Raw genomic sequence first — 23,646 nt, 5'->3', positions numbered from 1 at the left:
ATCTGTGCAGCCTTGTGGTTTTCCTGTTCTTTACAAAATGTATTTCCCTCTTATGTGTTTATTTATAACTAGACTCAGACATACCAAGTGGCACTAAAGATCTAGCCCCTTTGTTTGGTTTTTATTCTTTTTGACATTACTTGATGATAGTGACTGATGGATAATGAGGAAGCTTATTGTGGGCCAACAATTAAACAAATACAAGTTGCATCTTCAAGAGATAAGAAGATGGATGATAAGAGGTGAATCATTTGGAGCACTCCAGAAAAAAAACACCAAACAACTAAAAACCAGAGCAAGTGAGTGATAGCCCCTGTTAGCTGCAGCCAGAGATATATCAAGGAAAAATAAAGATCAAAATAAAAACCATCCATAAAGAAAATGTGTATCTTATCAGGATGGATCAACAGATTTTAAATGATCGGTTATCATTTGAAATTTCAGATTATGAGATGTTGACAATTAAAACTGTGTCTGCCAGGATGTCAAATGTTGTTCCTTGGAGGCCTGACTCATTAGGTAATTATTTGAGCCACTCTGTTTCAGTGAAATTGCAAGCATGAAATAGGCTTGGAGCTCAGCAGAGACATTAGCTGATATTGGAGTATGACTTTCAGCTTGATTTCTGAATGCAATAAGAAATCAGGGGCCTCCTTCTTTGCAGCTTTTATTATGCTCCCAGTTGGCACCAAGTAATAAATGATTATGAATATACCTTCTGATCTCTTTTAACTTCCTTTATTGCTCATAAACATGCTGGGAGCCTGTCTGTGGGCAACCCAAACAGACAGCAAGGAAGTTGAGAGGTGACAGGCTACCAGCTCTAACATACTGGTACCATTACTAATGGTTATTGTCATTTGGTTACATGGAATAAAAAATAATCATAGAATCACAGAATCCTTTAGGTTGGAAAATACCCTTAAGACCATTGAGTCCAACTGTTAACGCAGCACTGTGAAGTCCACCCCTAAACCATGTCCCTAAGTGCCACATCTACACATCTTCTAGATACTTGCAGGGATGGTGATTCAACCACTTCCTGGGCAGTCTGTTCTGATGATTGATAACCCTTTCATTGAAGAAATTTTCCTAATATCCAAACTAAACTTCCCCTGGTGCAACTTGAGGCCCTTTCCTCTCATCTGATCTCTTGTTACATGGGAGAAGAGATTGACACACACCTTGCTAATATGATGTATATCCTAAGGGGCAACAAAAGAGGAAACTTTTTCTATGACAGAAGGAGGAACAGTTGATCATCTGAACTATCTTGACAGTTCTTATTTTGTCAGTGCTGGTTTACTAGTTACCTTCTACGTCAAGCCTTGGAGTAGCATTTTTTATGCTGCATGTAGACACTGCAGCATTACAGGAGACCTGCACTTTTATGAAGTGTAGTGACACTCTAAAAAAATATCCAAAAAATAATCCAAATTCACCAATCCAAAAGAGATAGACTTCAACACTTTGCACATTTCTACAAAACCAGATTCCTTAGTTTCTGAATGTTTGTATTTTCTCTGTATATATTTAGGGGTGGGTGGTGTGGACTAACAAGGATAAGGATTTAGCTCAGATATCACCTGACCTTTGAAGCTTTGAGTCTGCAAATGCTTGATTGCACCCACAATTTCTATTTGACCAGGTATCTGCAAACACAATAATTGTAGAGACAAGGGCTATAAACTCCTTCATTAGAAGTCTCAGGCTATCTGTAGAAATAACCTGCGAAGTTCTCTCTGTCTCAGCCTTGCAGGTAGCACTTGATGCTCTCATAAAACTGTTGGCAACCTCTGCTGTCTAATGGCTTTGTTCAACAATACCCTCATCCCATCTGGAAGGTGGCATCTGTCTGTGCCCTCATCTTCTTCTGGGTCCACTCAGTATATGTGGATGGGCAAAATGTGCCACTCTCCCACAAATTAATAACTTGTCTGGACTGCCTGTAATGTTGAGAAAACACAGCAGACACCCTTCCTCTTCTACTTGGCCTGCAGGAATGTATTGAACTTCTCTGAAAACAAGACCTAACTATGGATGTTTATTCAGCTCCCTCTTCCCTCCCTTCCAGTGTGTTGGAAAGCACACTGAAATAAGGATACTCAAAAATAAGAGTCAAAGGAAATTAAAAAAAGTTGAACTGAATTAAGCAACTCTGTGTAATATTTAAGAAACTGGAAATAGCAAAAGATAATAAACACACAGACACAAGCACATACAGACACACATGCATATATGTATAAATTATTTGAAAATCCAATAAGACCTTTCCCAGTGTTATCCCACAGTATGTTGAAAACACTGTGATGTTATTGATGCTTAGAAGCTGAAGAACAGGCAGATTGTCTTCCTCTCATTGCCAGTTGCACCAGCTGTGGAAGTGGGCTTTCTGTAATCCTGCATCAAGATAATGCACTTCTAATCTTACTCTTTAAATGTTAAACTCCTGAAAAAGGACACAGCATCCCCTCCCTGTCATTGCATTTTCACAAAGAACCATGTTCTTTATTTCATTCTTCAAAATTATCGTGCTGTTCTGAAAGAGCCCTTGCATTCAGATATATTAATTTTCTAATAAAAACTATAATTATTTTACAGCAGCAGAGTCAAGGACACAATTGCTTCACATGTATAATAGAATTACCTAAACATGAAAATATCCCTCCAAACTGAAAATTAATTATGATTTCTTCTTCCATATGCTTTAAACACCAGCCCTCATAACCTGATCCCAGGATCATTTTACTCCTGTTAAATTGGTATTTTCTCAGAAGAGATTAAGTCGCAAACCTGGTTTGCAGTCTTTAATCATAGGATTAGTCACACTGATTTAATGAATTTCTTACCTGTGTAATGACAACAAGATCAAGTACTAATCTGTTTTTTTATTCTGGAGGAATAGCAGCAATACCTTGGATGTTCCAAAACCCCGTTTACCTTCATATCTATTCAGCTATCTGTACATGTAACCCTTGAATCTGTGTATTGGATGTACCCACACCCTTGCTGAACTGTACAAGTAGGGAACACTTACAGATGAGATTGTTACTGCCATGACCCTCGGGAGCATTATGAACCTGGTACCCCCCAATCCCTGGGGTCACTCCTATCCAGCTTGATCTCTGTTAATAACCAGAGACTCCCCAACATCTCTGATGGTCTAAGCCTCCAACTGATGTATAAGAGGGTAAGGGGACTGAAGAGTAGAAGGGTATTTTCAGTCTCAAAAGCCCTTTAAGGCATGTGAGGTGGACATCCAAACAACCTTGTTTCAGTTTTAGAAAGGAAAATGTGAAAAGAGATTTTTACTAAAATTTAGAGAAGTCCAGTCAGATTTGGAAAATTCCTCATCCCAACCTCGTGATGGATTGTATTTAAAACATGATTTTCATTTGCCAAAATTTGAAGTTCACTCAAATTAAGAAAACATAATGTATAGATCTCCAGAGGCGAACACTGGTCCAAACAAACAGGCTTAGGATTATGTTTCCTCAGTACTTTTTATTGTCAAAATAGGCAGACAAGGAAGCTGCTTGTACAGCCCAAGATACTGGGCCCAATATAATGGCACTGTTGCTATGTTCAGTTGTTTTCCTATGTTGAGGGCTTCCCAAAGCACCTTATAAAATGTAAGGTAATATTATTCTATCCACAGTAAGAGCCCAGGTACCAGGACCATCACCAGATGTGTCAGTAGAAAATGCAATTAAAGACCTATCATATAAACTTTTGTCTAGAGAGGCTGAAAATTACTCCCAGCCTTTTTGAAGGCCGCAAATTCTTTACATGCAACCAAGCACAAAGGGTTCCTATATAAACAAGGTACAGATATTCATAACTGATGTGTATGAACGATTTAAACCCCTGGCCCTGTGGGCAGTTTTTTGCGGGTAGCAGAGAGCTTTGCCCGGACCAGGGACTGCACAAGGAGTGCGGCGGTCAGTGCTGCAGTGAGTACAGGCGATTGCTGCCTTGCTGAGGGCCCAGAGGGAAGAAGCTGCAGCTACCCAGAAAGCCCAGCTAATTCCTTGAACCGATTTATTTACACAACCTCCAGATGAGTACACATAACATTGCCTTTGGAAACGACCCAGCTCCTCCCTTGGAGCTGAAGAAGGAGGGCAAGCCTCATTTGAGAGGCCATTGCTGCCTGTTAATTTGCTGCAAGTTCTGCAGGAAGCAGGACGATGGCCTTGTCACAGCACAGCCTGCTGTACCAACCCATGCTCAGTGATGCCTGCTCAGTCCTGAGCAGGAGCGGTGTTGCCTTAAGTCTCCTGCTGACTAGGGTGCTCCTGCTTAAGCTGCCTCTGCAGAGGAGACCTCAGTGTTTTCTGTGTGGTTTGTGAGTCTACCAGGGTGTGAATGGGCCATTCACTATGTGCTATTCTTCCTCCCGAACTGGTGAGGAAACATGGAGGAATGCCGGAGATTTCAGCAAGTTCCAGCCAGATGTGTGGGAGCCAGAGGCCGCTTCAGGGTAGCAGGAAAATGGCAATTTAGCAGTGAAAAGGATGCAGGAGCCTGCAAAAGGAGCCGGGGCTGCTGCTGGGGCGTGGTGGACATATGTGCACATGCAGACACACAGGCATACTGCTACCCCAGTCCCCAGGCTTTCCTCAGGGGGTTCCTTCTGGAGCAACCAGAACAAGCATTGCCAGTGAGCCCACTGGCTGGTCTGGCCTGGCCAAAGGCCAACAACAATAAACAGAAGCCAGTGGGATCCCCACTGAGCAGACCTGGGACACTGGGGCTTTTTGCAGTCTCTTCACTGGGGACATAACTACTGTCACTGTCTTCCCAGGCCTTGAGTAAATTCAGCAGCACTTGGGTGGCCAAAGGAATTAAAAGTCCTGGCAGTGGGAGAATTTCTCCAGGTGCCTGTGGGAGAAAGAAAGCGCTAAGGGAGAGAGCAGGGAGAAAAGAGATGTGTGGGGACTGAGACAGATCAAAGCAAAGACGTATCAACTGAGTAGAGGTAAAGGAGGCAGAAAGGAGCGTAAAGGCTTCAAAGAAAGAGGATAATGAGGAATAGGAGAGAAGCACATGGAGACCCAAGGAAGGCAATCTCTGGCCACTTCCCCATGTTTTACAGTGCAGTAAGTCCAGGGCCAACTGTGAGGTCTTAAAAGAGGGGCAGGAGAGCAAAATGCATTCCTCCTTCATCACACAGAATTGTTCTAGAGAAAGAGGACCCTGGAAACTATAGGCCTGTCCATCTCTCTTCAGTGCCTGATAAAATCATGGGAAGTACTGAAAAACACCTGCACAATGCAGTCACTGGTCACAGCCAGCACAGCTCCATGAGGGGAAAGCCCTGCTCGTCAAACCTTTCCTTCTACAAGGATAAACCACCTAGTTGATCTAGGAAAGCTAGTAGATATAATTTTTTGGACTTCAGCAAAGCTTTCGATACTGTCTCTCACAGTATCGTTCTTGACAAAATGTTCAGCACACAGCTGGATAACCATATTATGCGATGGGTGAGCAACTGGCTCATGGATAAGATACAAAAAATTATGTTGAATAGGGAAACATCAGGCTGGTATCCAGTCACTAAGACTCCATCCTCAGCCCAGTTCTCTTAAAAATCTTCATAAACTGGTTGGACACAAGACTTGAAGGAATACTAAGTAAGTTTACTGAGGACACTAAATTGGGTAGAGCTGTTGACTCCTTTGAGGGCAGAGAGGCCCTGCAGATAGATCTCAACAAATTAGAGGACTTGGAAATTAGCAACCATATGAAGTTCAACAAGGAGAAGATATCAAGCTATTGGAGAGTGTCCAGAAGAGGGCAATGAAGATGGTGAAGGCCTTGAGGGGAATCCTTGTGATGAGTGGCTGAGGTCACTTGTTTCGTTCAGCCTGGAGAAGACTGAGCGAAGAACTGATTGTGGTCTTCAACATCCTCACAAGGAGAAGCTGAGGGGCAAGTACTATCTCTTCACTCTCATGACCAGTAACAGGACTTGAGGAAATGACATAAAGCTGAGTTGGATATCAGGAAAAAATTTTTCACCCAGAGGGTTGTTGAGCACTGGAACAGACTTCCTAGGGAAGTGGTCACAGCACAAATCCTGACAGAGTTCAAGAAGTATTCAGGAGTGGTCTCAGGCACATGGTGTGGTTCTTGGGGTATACTGTGCAGGGCCAAGAGTTGGACTTGATGATCCTAATGGGTTCCTTTCAACTTAGCATATGCTGTGATTCTATGAGGTCAAAAAGGAAAAATAAAATAAGAGAAGAGAAAAGCAATATCAACAGAATAAATAGATGTAATAAAGGCTGGTATTTTGAAAGTTGCTTGAAAGTGTTTGAAAGTCTTTCATGATAGAAAAATTGTGGGAATGAGAAAGGGAAAGATCTAAATAAATATAGGGGGGACATGACACAAAGGCAAGTATTTTAAAGTTAACATATTATGTTACTTAAAGATATAAGCAAGGGTCATTCCCAAAACTTTTTCAAGTCAGAATGGGACAGAGCAGCCACAGTCCTGGAGGAGCAGGAACATTTGTGAGTCAGCTGTAACACTTCCATGTCAGGAGAAAAAGCATCATTTTTTCCATCTCTGTATGAACCTAAGTGGAAGAATAAGAGAGAAGTAAATGTCTTTTGCCTGAATGTCTAGAAAAAAAAAATAAAACAAGGGATTAAATGGATGATGAGTACTTGCAATATGTGGGCCAGATTTTAGATACAAGAGCCTCATAAATAAGCATGATGGGCATAAGGGTTCAGAAATTTTGACCTTTGGTCAGTCATACCAGTGGACTTCTTTAGGCCTCCTGGATGAGATTTTCAACATCCTAAAAGCAAAAACATAAAAAATGGCTATTGAGAGCTGTTCCTTCAGAAAGCAAAAGCATGGTCTGTAAGCAAGGCTTTCCACAGCCTCATATATGAGCTCCCCTCTGCCAGTGAGGGCCAGGTCCACTGCAGCAGCTCCTCCTCACCACAGAGACTGGGCACAGACTGCCACTTCCATAAAAGAACACTGAGTCTGGTCTATCAGTTGCCTCTCAGGGGACTTATGGGGCCAGTGGCACATGACAGTGGCTGCAAAATCACCACCACAGCAGCAAAAAATCACACTGCATTGGTGGAATTTATAAAATTAATTACTTTGATCAAGAGACTTTCCAGTCCAAGGAGGGACAACACTTGGACCTTTATGAGGTAGGACAACTTCTTAGATGTAGGCAGTTTCTTCCAGAGAGCAGACTGAGAGAGCACCCATCACTGCTATGAAACTTCTGACAAAAGTTAGTATTCCACTGAAATTTAGTCCAGACTTCTAAATTTCTCTTTGAGGAAAATGAATCTAAGTTTACAATGGAAGGGTGGAGAACCTTTATTTATGGATATTTTTATGAACAGATCAGTCACATGTCTGTCAGCAGTTATCTAACAGAACTGGTTTTGCTTTGGGCTGGTCTCACTAGAAGACCACTCTAGGTACCTGTCTAGATGAAAAGATTATATCACATACTTCATTTTCACTTAATGTTAGGAATTGCATTTCTTTTTCCCCCAGCATTTCAATTACTGTACAAGAACTTTATGATTACAAATTAATTGCTTTTTTATGGTCTGCAGTGGTTGGACTGGAATTAGTCTGTGAGAATAGCTAGCGATGTCCTCGCATAAGCCCCAAACACCTCAATTCATCCTTAGCAAAAACCCATGCATTCTAACGAAATGAATTTATTATGGACATTTCAAATGCATCCAGATTGCGGATAACTTCTAAGTGATTTTGTTATTATTTCTCTGCTATTCTGCTACTGTCAAGGCCATTTCTTCTGTCTTCTTTCATGATCTGTCTTATGGAGATAAAAATCAGCATCTCCATTTCAGCAGCTGGAAAAAAGGTGCTGGAGGGCCACATGACCCCTGTCTTTCTGTTGTCTTTCTGATCCTACAAAATTTTCCATCATGTTGTGTGAGAACTGATGTATTCTAAACACAAATGGCAAAGCTCAAGCATATGCATTCTTCATATTCCAGTTAGGTGGTGAACAGTAGCTGGGAAAACGGTGAACACTTTCATTACTGACTGAACGTACTCACAGTACTTTAAGCATTAATGACACCCAGTACACCAAGTATATGAATGAAAGGAAAAACATCACAAGAATGAGGCTTCAGGATTTCAGCACATGGACCTGTACCCCCAAAAAGATATGTAGAGAAAGCAAATCAGATCATGCTTAACTCATGCCATCTGCAAGCTCTTACAGAGGATTTGTGCTCCAGATAGACACAAATTCTTAAGATTCAGGATAGGTTATTTAATATGTGTGAAGCAAAAGACTGCTTTTGGTGATTCGCTTGAGGACAAAATACGCACAAAAGAGAAGATTTACCTGTACTTATAGATGTGTTAATACCTGTAACACTCCTTTTACTAAGGGTTAATCAATACCATCATTCAAGTCTCTAAGGTATATAACTGACATGAGAAAAGTGATATTCAGCACTTATATGACCTTTACAGTTTCAGAGACTATCAGAACATGCCCTGAACTGCGTCCTACCACTGTACCATTACACAAAGGGAGAATGGGAAAGAGTAAATGGCTGACCAAAAGTTATGTACTAAACCAGAAGCTGAATAGAATTAAATTTTTGCCTGCATAATCTTAGTACACTGAGTCACTCAGCCTCTCTACAGCTGTAGACATTTAGGAATCATTTGCTGGAAATTGCTTCTCAAGACTTGACCTCCTAGATTAAATATGCATTATTTCTTGTTGCCCTTTCCACTCTGTAGAGTATAAGGGATGGACAAACTGATACCTGATTGCATTCCAGATACAGCACAGTCAGGGTTAAAATGTGCCCAGAGCTGAGCAGGCTGCAACTTGGATGTGTCTGTTTGACAAAGCTGCTGGTTTGACAAGTGGTTACAGTCAGTCCTCGGGCTGTCTCTTCAGCCAAACCTCTCTCAGTTTATCCCGGCTTATGCCATCTCTTCCATCTCTACCTAGTCCTAATACATGGTACTGGCCATAGAGTCCAAAAATGGGGAGTCCTTTCACCTCATGATCCTCTTCTAGTACTCTGGAAAATGGCTGGTTCATCTTTAGGGAACTGCAGCCAAGCTGAACACAGGCCTGTCCTCTCATCAGCCCCTCACAAGTCCAAGCTAGATTTGTAAAACCATATGAAGGGCTGGCTAGTAGCAAAGACCCTTAACAGGACTATGTACTTCAGGACCACCTAGAAAGCTTGTCAAAATTAGTCACATTGCAAATCTTTCTAAAAGACACCAAGGAATAAATTCTATGGCCACACAGAATAACTCCAAAACAGGAGGACACAAAAGATTTGGTGAAAGACTCAGGATTGCAAGAACCACATGAAAATAGAGCACAGGCCTCACAATACATGTCTGGAACCGATAGGAGCTTTCATAAGCCTCTGGTCATGACTTTGTAACCCCTTTCTCAGATGAGCAGGGTTTACTCAGACAAATAATTGCTTTCAAATCAATAGGAAGCTTGGTATGGATAGGAGCTTTCAGTTCTTGCTGCTGTGGTCTGCTCGCATTGCTTTACACTGTACTGTGTGACTTCTTATGCCCCAGCACAGTTAGATCTGGACACAAGTGGTGCCCGGAGAATCACATCTGCTGCACACCCCCAGCAGAAAATTTCTTCCTGCAGGACCCCCAGCTTATCTCATGTCGCAGCACTGGGACAAGGAGCCGGCAGTTTGCAGAGAGATGTCAGAGTTGGTTTGCATTGTGCAAACCATATACACAGAGCCTCAGTATACAGTGCAGGGACCAAATCATTATTCTGCATCTACAATGTCTCTCTTACATAGGCTAAGATCAATATGCATTGTTTCCAGTGTGACCTTCATGGTGAGTACTGGCACATGGAGAACACATGATAGATCTTACATCAATAAAAAATGTTTAAATAGCAGCTTTTAGCTGTAGTTTTCAGTTTATATCATGGGGTTTTTCCTGAGGCTTTTTGTGTCGTGATCCAATCTTCCTTATCAGCCACATAGTAACTTCCTAGTTAGTTGATGAAGTTTCTTAAAATAAGTACTCTAAGTGATGAAAACAGAGCTGATTATCTGTTTATCTTCTGGCCTTTTAATGTGATGTGCTACCTACTAAACTGAAACATGAAATTTTTACTTCTCTGGTTATTTTGTTGGTTTTTTCACCCTAGTCTCCACTCTTCCTTTTTTTTTATCCGCAGTTTACCCCAGATAGCACATTGCTCAAAAGACACATCTGACTTGAGTTCTGAATCTATATTATTCAAGTGACTTTGCTGTTCCTATTAAGTAAAATGATTTAGTTCTACAGCTTTTGATTAGAGAAAATGAAAGATCAAATAATTTATCACTGAGTTACAACGATGATAAGGGCTACAATACTTAAGGAGGAGAATTATTAAAATGTCACATACACTAAGTTGTTTATTATTTTACCAGTCTTGCAGCATTCCTCTCTATTAACACAAAATGATGCATTATTTGCAAAAAAACCAAAGTCACTGAAATTAAAGAAAGTTATTGAACAGACAAGACATGCATAAATCAGACTGTTCCTGAACCTGGACAGAAAAGCATGAAGTTCAGCTTCTACTCTTGAAGAACAAACATCTGTTAGCATGTTGTCCTTGAGGGACAGAAGCTGCTCAGTGATCCTGCAACATCAACAACCTTATCCTCTAATCTTTGCAGAACCTGCTATTGTAGGATTGTGGAAGCCCATACCTTTCTATTTGCTTCCCTGGGGGTGATGGTAAAGTCTTTCCTTGTCCCACCACTGCCATATTCACTGATGCAATGGGATGGCCCAGCCTCTACTCAGAAGGAAGAACCCATTGCTGACACACATTTTATTTTGAATCAGAAGACTATTTCTGGATGCCACAGGGCTGACTCACCAACCTGAGTTCAAATCCCCAACCAGAGGATTCAGTTCCTTTTGCTTTATTGCTTTGGTTTTACTTCTTCATAATAAAAGAAGAAGCTTCTGAGCACATGCTGAACATATCCTCAATGCCTTTCCTCTCTGTGCTGAGCACAGGCTTGGCAGAAACCTTTCTCTGTGCCTACATGGTTTTGGAGTTTACAGAAGACATTCTTTTTTCTCTTCCTTTATCCCAGGACCACAGGTATCAACACAAATATCCAAGAGTCATAAATAAAGGAGGTTCTTCACCCATCCAAGATCAGTGTTCCTTGCTGACATAAATGTCACATGATCTGCAAATGTATTGTCTTGCATGCAGGCCTTGGCAATCACTTGTCAGTCAGTGGCTAGAAGCTTTAATTTCATCACTGTGAGGGATTCCCATGGCAGAACTGGACCCCATGGACGTGTTATTTGAAGATCTATTTGTAAAGCATTTTTAAAGGGTCTGGCTAGCAAAGGAATCTACCAGCCTGCTGGATCACCAGTTCCAGTCCACTCCTGTCATGGGCAATTATGTTTTGTCATTTTTTTAATCATCAAAGATGTAAACCTAAACTAATCATTTGTTGCCCAAGAGAAATAGAGGCATTTCAGAGATCTGGAAACCTTTTCCCGAGTTCTGGCCTAAATTTTATTTACGGGCAATCTATACCCATCTGTTTCTGTGTCAAGTATATTCTTCATCCTGAATAACTCGTCTCCTTCCTCAGCGCTCACCCCTCAATGTATTTATAGCCAACTCTCGTAACTATTCCCAGACTTTATTTTGCTGGTCTAGACAAGCTGTGCTCTTTTAACATCTTTGTTTTTCTTTTGATCATCGCTATCACTCTGTCTATATCTATTCATCATTTCGGTGTTCTACTTCACTTGGACATCTGACTGTTCAACACAGGACCACAGGCAACTCCAGAGGAAGTTTCACCTTGGCCTTATACCATGTTATAAACACTTTTTCACCAAGAATATGCCATTCAGGTTGACTTTTGTCTTTTTGACAGGGACATCACGTGGGCAGCCTAGTAGTCTTCCTGTAACTGAGAGACCTATGTCTGTCTTCTCTCCTGTCACGTGCCTATAATGAGAGTGAGGGCACGCATCAGAGGATGTGCTCCATTAAACTGATGCTCTCAATCCCACTATTTCAAATACTTGGGGAGTTGGGCATCAAGGTAACATTGCAGACTGTCACAGCAAGATGTATGGTCCAAAGGGATGTGCTTCCATGGAGCAGGGAGATGCCTCCAAGGTGCAGGTTGGCACCTGGGCACCCAGAATCATTAAAATATGAATAGCTGTTTAGCAAATTTGGGGAATCATCAAAGGTAGCATACATCAAGTTAGCTTCAGACAGGCTAATAGGAAATTAGCTAGCAAAAAAACATTGGAAGGAGCAGGTTCGGAAGAGAAATGAACCGAAGTTTTTCTCTGATGGTGGATTAGAAAATAAACTTAGTTTTAGTTGGTCAACAGATAAATTATTTAAGTTGCATTGATTGGAATTATTAAATCATGAGCCATTACCTTATTGAAATTAAGACAATTTCCTGTTAGTGGCAGCAGTATTAGAAGAATAGTGTAACTTTCCTGTCCCTCAGTATGTGTGTGGAAGTCATTATTTCCTTGCACCATTCTCACTGCAGCTGGGCTGCTGCACAGCAGGAAGGACAAATCCCTGGCCTGAGAGAGCAGCAGCATACAAGAATGTAACAGAGCAGCATAGTTAGGAGTTACACATCCATGTATGAGAAGAGTGTTGTCTATATCCAGCCCTCTGCTCCCTGGATTGATTCTACATCTTGTATTGGACAGTTATTTGTTTAAATCTTTGTTTAAGTTATTGAGATAAGATTTACAAAGTGAACACCAACAAATTCTGGAGGATGAGGACTGTCTTTCATCTGTCCTCATATTCAGCTGAAAACTATGATTTTACTCTTAACATTTGTATTCCAAGACTCTATCTCAACTCTCTATCACCCCAAATGTTCAGAAATGCTGTAAGTATTCTTAACTTGTTTCTAATTCTTTTTTCAAAAATTGAGTTAAAAAACCCGATGAATAACCTGGGATTTACTGACCTCTAATGGCTAAATTAAGATCTTCCGCCTGTGTTTAAATATACCACTAAAATGAAAAAATACATGCAGGAACTGCAGTTGTTTTGATCCAAGACACTTCATCTTCAAAAACATGTCACCTCCTTTTGGTGGTAGAAAATCACTTATTATTTTACATGGGACGAGTAATATGTTTTTTGATTATGTGAGTAAATTATCAGTCACTTTCCTATTCCCTGTAACTAGAATGATAAGGGGAACACAAGAAGCTGGGGTGCCTGGCTTAGTGCTTTTTAAAAAGTTCTGCATGCTCTGCCAATGCAAAGTAAGCAGTTCCCTCAGCAATTTTAAACTGTTTACCTATGGACAGATTAGGTTTACTGTATAAGCACATTACTGGAACGTTTGACAAAAAAATGTGGAAAATCAGGACTGGAACATGTGTATTGCATCATGAGCAGGATTTATGAAGACTGGCTTGTTCTGACCTCTAGTGACCAAAGACGCAAAACTAAACCCCGGGGAGCTCAGTGCTGTGCTTTGTCACCCCTGCATCCTGCAGACCCCTGGCTGCAGGCAAAGGAGAAGGCTGGTTGGAGGCTGGAGGCATTTTAACCTGCTTGGATTAAAATACATTAAAATTAAGGCCTGATATCATTATAGGATTTAGTTATCTGTGAGTATTTTGAGTGAAAGCTGCATTTGCCCCATCAAGAGCGGGCAAAGAGCAGTTCAGCCCTTGTCTACCATTTCCATACTCTACTAAAAACCAGCCCAACGGGACCACCATTCATCTGCCATCTATGGCTCCTTAGCCCAAAGAATCAGAAGTTATCATTTCTGTTTATGGTCATGGCTCATAAAGTATTGATGCCTCAGAGCTTTTTTTTTTATTTTTTAACTTTTATAGATTTTAGTAGTAGTTTTGTAATAAATTTAGATTTTAATGTAGCTGTATTATGTCCCTTACGCTGTAGCATAATGTTTACACATACCCAACCCTACTACCCCATTTCATATCAATCCCTCTAAAATTCAGGTAGCGTGTTTAGTCTTCTTTTCAAGGTAGAATTGTAGAAAAACACCCTAAGGCCTGGACCAGAAGATATCACACAGACACAGCAACCTTCAAGCCCAGAATTCTGGAGGAACTCCAAGGACTGTACATGCTTTGAAGAAGATGAAGATGAGGAAGAAAGGGTCCCAAACGCTCCCAGACCCAATTCCTGAAGGGGTGTGTCGGGGGGCAGAAAGGAGCAGAACCGTAATTTCCTTGTGGATATAGGGTGATGGTCTTACAAAAGTTGTAGAAACCTACAACACAGACTCCTGTAAGTTTTTTTCCTTAGGATTTTTATGTAGTCAACAAAATGTGGTTTTAGAGTGTGGGTTACTTACTTGTTTGAGACATCTTATCTAGGATGCACAGTCTATACGAACTGCTCCTGAAATGATACCGGTTAAAGTCAAACAGTAGATTCATTATATCAGTAAACAAAAAAAAAGAATCACATCATGTGGTCCCTTCTCCTGTAGTTCAACCATGTTTTACTGCCTATATCACCAAGTACAAAATGTTTGGGGTTTTTTGGTTATGACTCTCAGAGTTTTGACACATAAGTCCATTTCTAAAAAGTTCTTTTATCTACTGACCAGTGCTGAGCTAATTTCTCAAGAAAAGAGGTGTAACCTTAAAAAGAACTTTTTGGAGTTCGTTACATATAGCTGTAATGCTTATGTATCATATTTCTGCTTTGCACTGTGTCTAAGATGCATCTTCAGTGAAAATACAACAGTACCAGACTTGTACTATTAGTCCTGTTGATTTTTCATTGGTTTGCCATCAGATTACATACTGATTTCACAGTCTGCTTCATTCACATTCAGAGTCCTGAGTCAGGGCTGGAGAGCCATCTCCACTAACCCACTCTTTGGTTATGTTCCTGAGGGCAGTGCATTAAGGTCTGAAGCAGCAGGGTGCCATGTTTGCTTTGCCTTAGTTATTAACTCAGGTCAGTTGGAGACAGGGGCATGTGGCAAACCTGTTTTGTGAATTAAGTTATGAAATTCACTGTTCAATCTGTATCTTGGCACTTAAAAGAAAACTAAAGAAATACTGATTCCCTAAACGGTAAGTGTTGATAACTTTATTTTGTAGTTATTGGTTCAGCACTCAGAGACCAGGCTGTGAAGGATACTACACAAATGTAAACAGCTGGAGTACCTTCCCACAAGCACTACCTGGTCTTATTTAAAATATCTGAAATTATAAAATTTGCACTACTTCGTGGGGAGGCTGCATCACAGTCAAATATAGCTCTGTGCCAGGAGTTCCTGAGATAGCCAGGCACATTTTCATATGTGTACTTTGCCTTGTAGCTCCAGCAATATGTCAGTCACTTAGAAGTTTATGGCCTACAAATATTATACACTTCAGAGATATAGCAAAGTAAAAAAGAAATAAAAGAGATGAAAAGTAATGAAAGAATCAGCTATAGGTTACAGACAATAGCAAGAGGAGTGGCTTTCCCTGTCTGACTACAGTGGTGGTGGTTATGAAGAACACTTCCACACAGAATAAAATCATGTCTATGAAGAACAATGCTTTAAAAATAGTTATTTGTAAATTAATCCCTGCAGCCCCTTAATCCCTGTTGCTCTTTCCATTACTTTCAGGGTGCTTGCATGTTTCTTCTACTATAAGCAGCTTTTAAAGACAAACTCAAGAGGGAAGAGTGGAAGAAGTCTATTCTCTGCTGATTGACACAGTTATTCCAGACCACAATCTGAGATTCCATTTGTTCTTCCTTAAGCAGCAAAACATTTTTTGGCCTAAGGATTGTCTATGTAAAGAAGAAAAGGGAATTTACAAACAAAAACACCAAGTAATTTAATCCCAAATGTTATTAAATCAGGATCACATAGTTATCAAGAAATGGTAGGGAAAGCCTGTCTTTTCCTTTTGTAAAGTCAGATATGTGCCTTCCATTACTTAACCATGGGGTCCTCACTATGTCAGGACCCTGCCAAAATTACAATGTGAGAGAAATACTTCCTGCGATTGGATATTACTGTTTCATGATTTTTAAAAAACTGATTGAAGAGGAATACCACCCACAGAGAAAAGAACTGCTATTTCAGCTGATTTCTTTACTGGACTTAGGTGTAACATCTCACATATCAACTGTGAGCCTTATCTCAGTGTGTGTCATGGACAAATAAAGCAGTTTAGAGATTAACAAAGAAATATAATTTAAAACATCATTGATCTTGCCTGTGTTTATATAAATATTTTATACAGAGACAGAAATAAAACATTATTACTAATCCATATGAAACAAATTGGAAAGAAGCAATTCAGTAAGTAGTCTGGAGACAGGTAAACTACAATTCTTTAACTAAATACCACTATTTCTTTCTGCTCATTGTAGTTTGTATATAATTCTTCTCTGTAGCCCCCTCCAAAATGGTTTTAGTGTTTTACTCCAGTAATAATAATTATTTGGACAGTTTGGAAGCGGAACAAGAACATGAAGATGAATCAGTGCATTTTTCCCTGTATTTTATTGCAGGACTCCTTTGGGAGCAGGATTTTGGTGGAGCAGCTGTCTAACAATATAATTGTAATGACCTTTAATATTTAAATCCTGTTACAAGGGGTCTGACTGAAAAATTACAATTTGAGAGCTTTTCCTTGTTATGTTACGCAGCCTTTTCCTCATCTTTCTTACTCCTCGTCAGCTTCCTGCTACTGTTTGGTTATGAGGCTGTGTTTATTAGGGAGTGTTGCCTGTCAGGGGTAGGAGCTGAAACAAGACAGGTGCATTGGTAGACATGACCACATTAGCAAGAGACAACAAGAATAAACAAGAAGTTAAGCCATTATAACAAGACCCAGTGAAGATGCCTGTGAGCTACAGGCTGGTGGAAGAAGTGTGGGATCATACTGGGAAGAGATCCCTGCATGTTTGCCTGCTTTTCTGCTTATCCTAGTCATCTACCATTGCTACTGACAAAGAACAGGACACTGGAGTAGATGGAACCTGTTCATGTCTAATGTTTTGCTCCTATGAGATGACTGAGCAAGGGAGTGCTAAATGGGGCAGCAAGTTTCATTTGGTGTGGTTTAACCCAGTTTCTAAACCTACTTATTTCTACATTGTTAGCTTCATAAATCAATAAAATAATTAGTTATCTGGCAATGCTCACACATTTACCAACATATACTGAGATGTCCTTTTGTGTTAGTTGTATTTCCATCTCCTCATGCAGAGATATCAGATTAATTAGCGAATCAGATCTTCCCAACCTGGGGGCCACTGTTGTACTTACTTACAGTGCATTATTTAAATCAATATTTGGATAATATCAAGAGTAAATGGGAACTACAGGAAATAAGACCTCAGAAATATAGAACATATATCAGTCAGTAAAATATCTATTCCACCAGAAAACAGTTTGACATACCTGCAGTTTCAGAGAAAGGCTGATGCAGAACCTGGCAAGATCAGTCACTGGAAAAAGCTCCTGTGCATCAGTTAGTTACAATATGTGTTCTGAAACAGTTACCAGTTTTCTAAATTCCAAGTTGCCAGCTGGTGTTTTACTGCAATAGATTGATATTTGTTGAACTGTCAAGAGCTTTCAGCAATGAGTAACTACTGTTGATAAATTTTAGTGAAATAAGAAAATACTTCCATCTCAAAAGATCAGGCTTTGACATTGAGGAATATATAATTCTTTCTTGTAGAGAGAGTGCCAATAACAGAAATCTGAGAAAGATGAGCCTTAGACAGAAAGGAAATTCATAAACAGCTCGTGCTGGATAGATTTCTTGTTTGGGGTAGTGTGCAGGATGACATCAGTATGTTATTTACATGTGTTATTTGTGAGAGACATAAAGACTACAGGGAGAGGATAATATAAGTTATTGTATGGATATCCAAAGTCACGGTCCAGCGCACATCTGAATATGGTAGCAGGCGAGCATTTGCCATGTGGTATAAGAACTAGGGATCATTGTGATTCCAGCTGTGATCGGAAAATGCTATGGATGGAGAGTAGCTCTCTTAGTTTGTGGGGAAGATCTTTGTTTAGAAAGTCAGCTGCCCGGAGGCTTTTTGAATAACACTCTTGGAAAATTCTGGCCCTGGGTTTTGCTCCGGTGTGGGATGGCTGCCACCGCCACTGCTGAGGCCCAGGTCCTTGCTCCTGGGAGAATGCCGGCCCAAGCTCCACCACCGGGGAGAGAAGGAACCACTTAATTTTCCATGGAGCTGCTTCTCTTCCCTCAGACTCCCTGGCCTCCTCGGCTGGCTGTGGGGAAGGCGGGTGATGGCGCTTCCTACTCTTCCCAGTCTCATGCCTGAAATGTCACCTACCTGCTGCCTGCCACAGGTGGGCCAGGTGGCAACCGGCATTTTGGAACCCCTAGATTATTTTATCCCGTAGCAAAAATATGCTTTTTAAAAATTATTTTACCCCAGAGGATAAAATAAGTCTCAGAAGCACGAAAGCTTTGCAGTAGGAGCACATGACCACAGTGTGGTGCCAGTGTAATGGCGAGCTGGGCCTCCCGGCGGCAACAGGGGCACTTCTGGAGGAGAGTGAGTGCCTCCGATTTTGGTTGGTTTGGGGTTGGTTTTTGTTTGTTTGTTTGTTTGTTTGTTTGTTTTTCTTTTAAACACTGAGACAAACACCGTCTTCTTCTTCAGAGTGTCCAAATACTGGCACAACTCAAGGGGTTGCTCTTTCAGGGCCACTTCTCTCTGCTTTTTCAGCACTATTTTGCCCTTAACTAGAATGGCTCAACGACCTCCGCTGGGTAGCTGTACTTTAGCAGGGTCAGCACCAGCACAGAGATTGCGTTCAAGAGAGATCCATGATTACGGATACAGGGACCTCCGTGTATCACCATCACCACCTCTCAGGATCCCCACTCCCACCAGTGACTGCAGGAGAACCAGAGCAGAGTGGGGTGTGAGTTTTCAGATTCTTCCTGGTGGCAAACTGGGTTTCTAAATACTTTCACCACAAGATTCATCTTTCTGTAGAAAACTACAATTTTGTCTGAAACAAAGTCTTTTTGTTTTCATTTATATGGACCCTATAAGGTGGACAGGTAGGTTATCTAAACTCAGCTAAAACTCAGCTCAGTTCCATGTTTGAGGAACATCTTACCAGTGATGGGCTTGTAATCTAAGGATGCTTCAGCCTCAGGTCTAAAGGGGAAAGCAGGTGCAGAGGTGCCTGGGAGAATTTAAATTTTTTAATAAAAAAAAAATAAATAAAACCTCTTAATTTTTTGCTAAAAAAAAAAATGTCCTTAATGGTGCAGAAAACCCTCTGCAGAGCCAAAATCATGGCAATGGAGTATGGATGGACTGACATACCAGCTGAACTATCCTGCAAGAAACAGGTAGCTGAGTCAAGGACTAGAACAACGTACAAATAAATTAATTACTGGTATTTCTCATTCAAGATGTCTTCAAATCTGAATGGTTGTTTCTGGAGGCTCCTTGACACTGAGTTGAACAGACAAAGTGAGTTAAACCCTTGACAGTGAGTTTAAAAAACAGAGGAAAAGAGTGCCAGATTCTTTTTCTTGAGCTAACATAACGCTTTGTAGACAGTATCTTAATGATAATGAATGCTATTTGTCTTTAGGAGTTTATTGCCTATGTAACCGAAGGCTGACTTACACTTCTGTCTCCCAGACCTTCACTTTACAGTGTTAATCATTACGTACAAGAGAGACTGTAACAGTTGTACCGGGGGTGTCCCTATCCAAGGATTACATAGCTTTGGATCACCACCAGTATGAATCATAATGGTCCCCGCCTCACACACAAATGTGTATATGAAAAGTTCATTTGTTATTATGAACTCTGTCTGCTTGGCCCCAAAATACACTCTATTAAATGGAGTGTACGCTCTATTAAATGTAGTGTAAGAGTCTGTAAAATTCTCATGATTTTTACTGCATGTAACCCAGAAGACTGATAATCCCTCACTACGGTATGAAGAATGAATGCTTTATGATATAGATTGAGGCACATTTCTAAAGCAAAAAGCTGTTTATAAAAACAAAAACTGGAAGTAAAGAGGAATTAATACAAGTTGTAACATAATAAAAAATATCCACGGAAATATATCATCACTTGAAAACATCTACTGTATGGCTATTTATATTTTTGTTACTGGGGTAGTTGTATGAAAGTTTTCTGTAGTTTTAGTAAATATCTGAGCATTTAAAGTCTGACAGAAATGAGTCTATATCATTCACAATTCAGCTATGATTTAAGGGATTGAATCTCTTAATTATAGGAAGAATATAGGTAGAATATTGCAATGTTGTGTAAATTCTTAAAGCACGCACGGCAAACACCAAAATGTGCATGCAGCCTTAATAAAAGGTGTGGATGCATGTTGACTGCAGGAGAAGGTGAAAAGGAATAATTTAACAATAAAATGGTGTGCATAACAAAGGAATTTCAGCACAGAAAAGGCTTTTCAGGTGTAAGAACTGAGATGTTTGTAGGACAAGACTGATAGAAATTAGAATTCTGTGTATGGAAATAAAAAGCTGAAAGCTGTGAGCATATGAGACACAGGGGACTCAAATTAATGCTTGTGGCAATTTAAAGAGATCTCATCAATCACCAATCTAAATTGTAATTTTTCTTCATCTGACAACGCTTTGAATCCTCTTCCAGGCCTGGTGAGAATGTGTCTTGCATCTGTTATGGAAACCAAGCAGGGCTCTTTTTTAGTGTGTCTTCTGCTGATTGGAAATGTAAAGCCAGTTCTCACAGCCACCACATGGCACATTAGGGTGCTCATGTGAGCTACGTGGTATGGTCCCAAGGCACAAAGCAATCCTCCCAGGTAACTAGCAGGGGAGATCAGGGAACAACTGCAGTACTGCCAGCTGCACCACTTTACCTCTACATTTTTAACATGGAGTGTGTTGTTGATATCAATGGCTGATTTTCTTTGCCAGATGTTCAGGACACTTGTGACTTCAAGCACCTCAATTTTCCTTTCTTAAATAAAGATTCAAGCTCTTATGATGACAGTGAAAATCCTGTCTCACGACAACTGAATAAAATGTGAGGCTTATTTGCAAAAACTGTATTTTCATGCTTGCTCTTAGAAGATGTAGGAAAGGAAACTTACGGTTTGAAAGAAAAAGGAGAGAATTTTCATTTGAATGGTGGTATAAGAGCGTTGTTGGAGGAAGATTCATTGCATTATCGTGTTGCAAAATTTTTTTTCATGTTGCATATGATGGAAAGGATGATGTGATCTATAGAGTTAAGGTCTCATTTAATTGCAATGAAATAAAACCAAAACCATCCTAAATTAAACTCTTTTTTTTTTTTTATCTAAAAAGTCCTTGGCTTCTTGACTAGGGTGACAATTACAAACATGAGGTAGACATGGGTTATTTTATACCTGTAAATTAGAATACCCACATTTTTCTGTTTTGGCCATATGCCTTTTAATAACTAGGGTTTGTGTCTTGCTTACAGAATTGTCTGCATAATGGTGAAAACCAGTGATCTTTTGTAAATCATACGAGACACATAAGTTTCCCCATAACAAACTTCACAAGAAACACCACTTTGCAAATATGTTTTTAAACTATCCGGCATTTTGATGTTACTTGAAAAAATACAATAAATTAGGCTGGTATGGCTAACATTTCATCCTATATATGTAATGGAAAAAGAAAAATTCAGTATTTTTTAAGAAGATGGAAAACAAAAGAGTGATGATTTTTCTTATCTTTGCAGTGCTTCTTTAAAAAATGCCATCTGCCTTGTATTAAAAACTTAAACCTGGTATAGAAACTTGTTATTATGATTTTACATAACCATATATTTTGTAAAGAAAACCACAAAGTACAATATTGGACACAGAAATATGCATCCCTCCCAGTTAACTTTGGGATTCTCTGAGCAAAACCATGCTTCTGATGGGGCGCTTTCTTTTCATGTTATTGACATTCTGAATGGAAACCTATTTTCCAACTTCATCACAGTGTGGAAAAACAAGACAGAAGGAGACATGTAACTAACTATACAATCACAGAAAAGCAGTCTAGGAATCTGGATTAGAACAGTTCATGGTTTTAGATTGTTTAAAATCTACAACCAATAACATTTTAAAGAGAAAATATAAAAATACACTTTTCAGAGAAGATTTTGCATCTTGACCTTGAAGATGCATGCACCTTGAAGATACATGTTTCCCAAAGAAAAAGGAAAGTGTAGGACCTTCTGCCAGGAAGTAAGTACATTCTCATGGCAGTGAAAGCAGGGCAAAATGGACAAAGCATTGATTTGCTAAGATATTGTCATACTCTGTGAGTATGTCATACTCTGTGAGTTAAACTAGAACAAAGTACGAGCCTTTTTAATATGAGAATGAAGAGGAACATAGAGCAAGTCTTTCAAGACTCAATTTACCAGGACAATAGGGCTGGGAAGAGCATGCTGAGGGGAGCATGACACTGCACTGACATTGCTCCTTCCACACCTTTCCAATCTGGGCCACCCATGGTGCTGGGGTCCTTAACTGGAACCCCAAGCTGCAATTAGTATTAGGATTAGGGTTCAGAAAACCACAAAGCCAAGTGCTCCAAGGGCACTGAGGCTGGAAAATACATGCCAAAGAAAGCACAGCAGCCCACTAACATTTCTTCTTCTGCACTGTTTAAACCTGGGCCATTCATAAACCTGGGGACCTCATCCTCAGCCACAAGCTGCTGTTTGGGTTAGAGTTTGGGTTAGGGTTCAGAAAACCACAGAGTTGACAGCTTCAGGGACTCTAGGGTTGGAAATGACATAGCAATGCGTGCATGGCCCTGCACCCACATTTCGCCTTTCACACATTGCCAATCTGTCATGAAAATCACTGTAGTTATAGAGGGGAGTCAAAACAGTTCTGAGAGTATGCACCTTACATCCAGCACTTCTGAACCTTCCTGGAAACTGTGGGGTGCCTATGGCCTTGACAGCCAAATGGCTGGTGGAGTGTCAAGAGTGACTTAGTGATTACCTGATGTACCTAACCTATAGAGGGTTCCACTGAATCACGGTTTGTAGAATTTGGGCAGGTGGCAGGATGTGAGGAGAAGTTCCAGATCAAAACAGGATTTACAAGTCCTCCTAGCTAGGGAAGATTTCAAGGCAGGAGACTTTGATTGCTGTAGTTAATGCTAAAATAATTATTCTACTGTCAGCGGGACTAAATCATAGCTTTTGATTATGTGAAAAGTACCACTCATACACTTTTCCTTACCTCTTCCTATCATTCCCACTGACTAGAATAGATATAAATGCAGTCCTAACCTGTAACTCTCATGGATTCTTAAACAGCAAATTTAACTGCTTCATTCTTCACCATGGGGAAAAAAAAAAAGATGCATGGCCTTTCTTGAATCAGCTGATGATTTGCAGAGGTGTCATCAAGAGGGCATAAAAGAAAACCAATCCAGATGCCAAACGTTGGCTGTTTGCTTCTGCTTGGGATTAAAACATTGATTTCATAGTTTCTACATTTATTTGTTGGGTTTTTTTCCAAGGGAATCAAAATCAGTTTGTTTATAGAACAGATTAGCTGT

At 40.2% G+C, this 23,646-nt stretch overlaps 1 long non-coding RNA gene across 1 annotated transcript; it reads right to left on the bottom strand.

Annotated features, from left to right (window-relative positions):
* Positions 1-6,134: 6,134 nt before the first annotated feature.
* On the bottom strand, positions 6,135-17,600 carry LOC113959227. The gene is made up of 4 exons (XR_003531745.1): positions 17,484-17,600; positions 14,415-14,461; positions 6,773-6,814; positions 6,135-6,586 (listed from the first exon to the last, which is right to left on the bottom strand). It is a non-coding gene; the product is annotated as an uncharacterized LOC113959227 (long non-coding RNA).
* Between the last annotated feature and the right edge of the window lie 6,046 nt (positions 17,601-23,646).

This window comes from Corapipo altera, unplaced genomic scaffold (genome assembly GCF_003945725.1).
Source record: "Corapipo altera isolate COAL_440 unplaced genomic scaffold, ASM394572v1 1, whole genome shotgun sequence".
NCBI classification, from domain to species: Eukaryota; Metazoa; Chordata; class Aves; order Passeriformes; family Pipridae; genus Corapipo; species Corapipo altera.
This window is presented reverse-complemented; position numbering and strand designations above follow the sequence as displayed.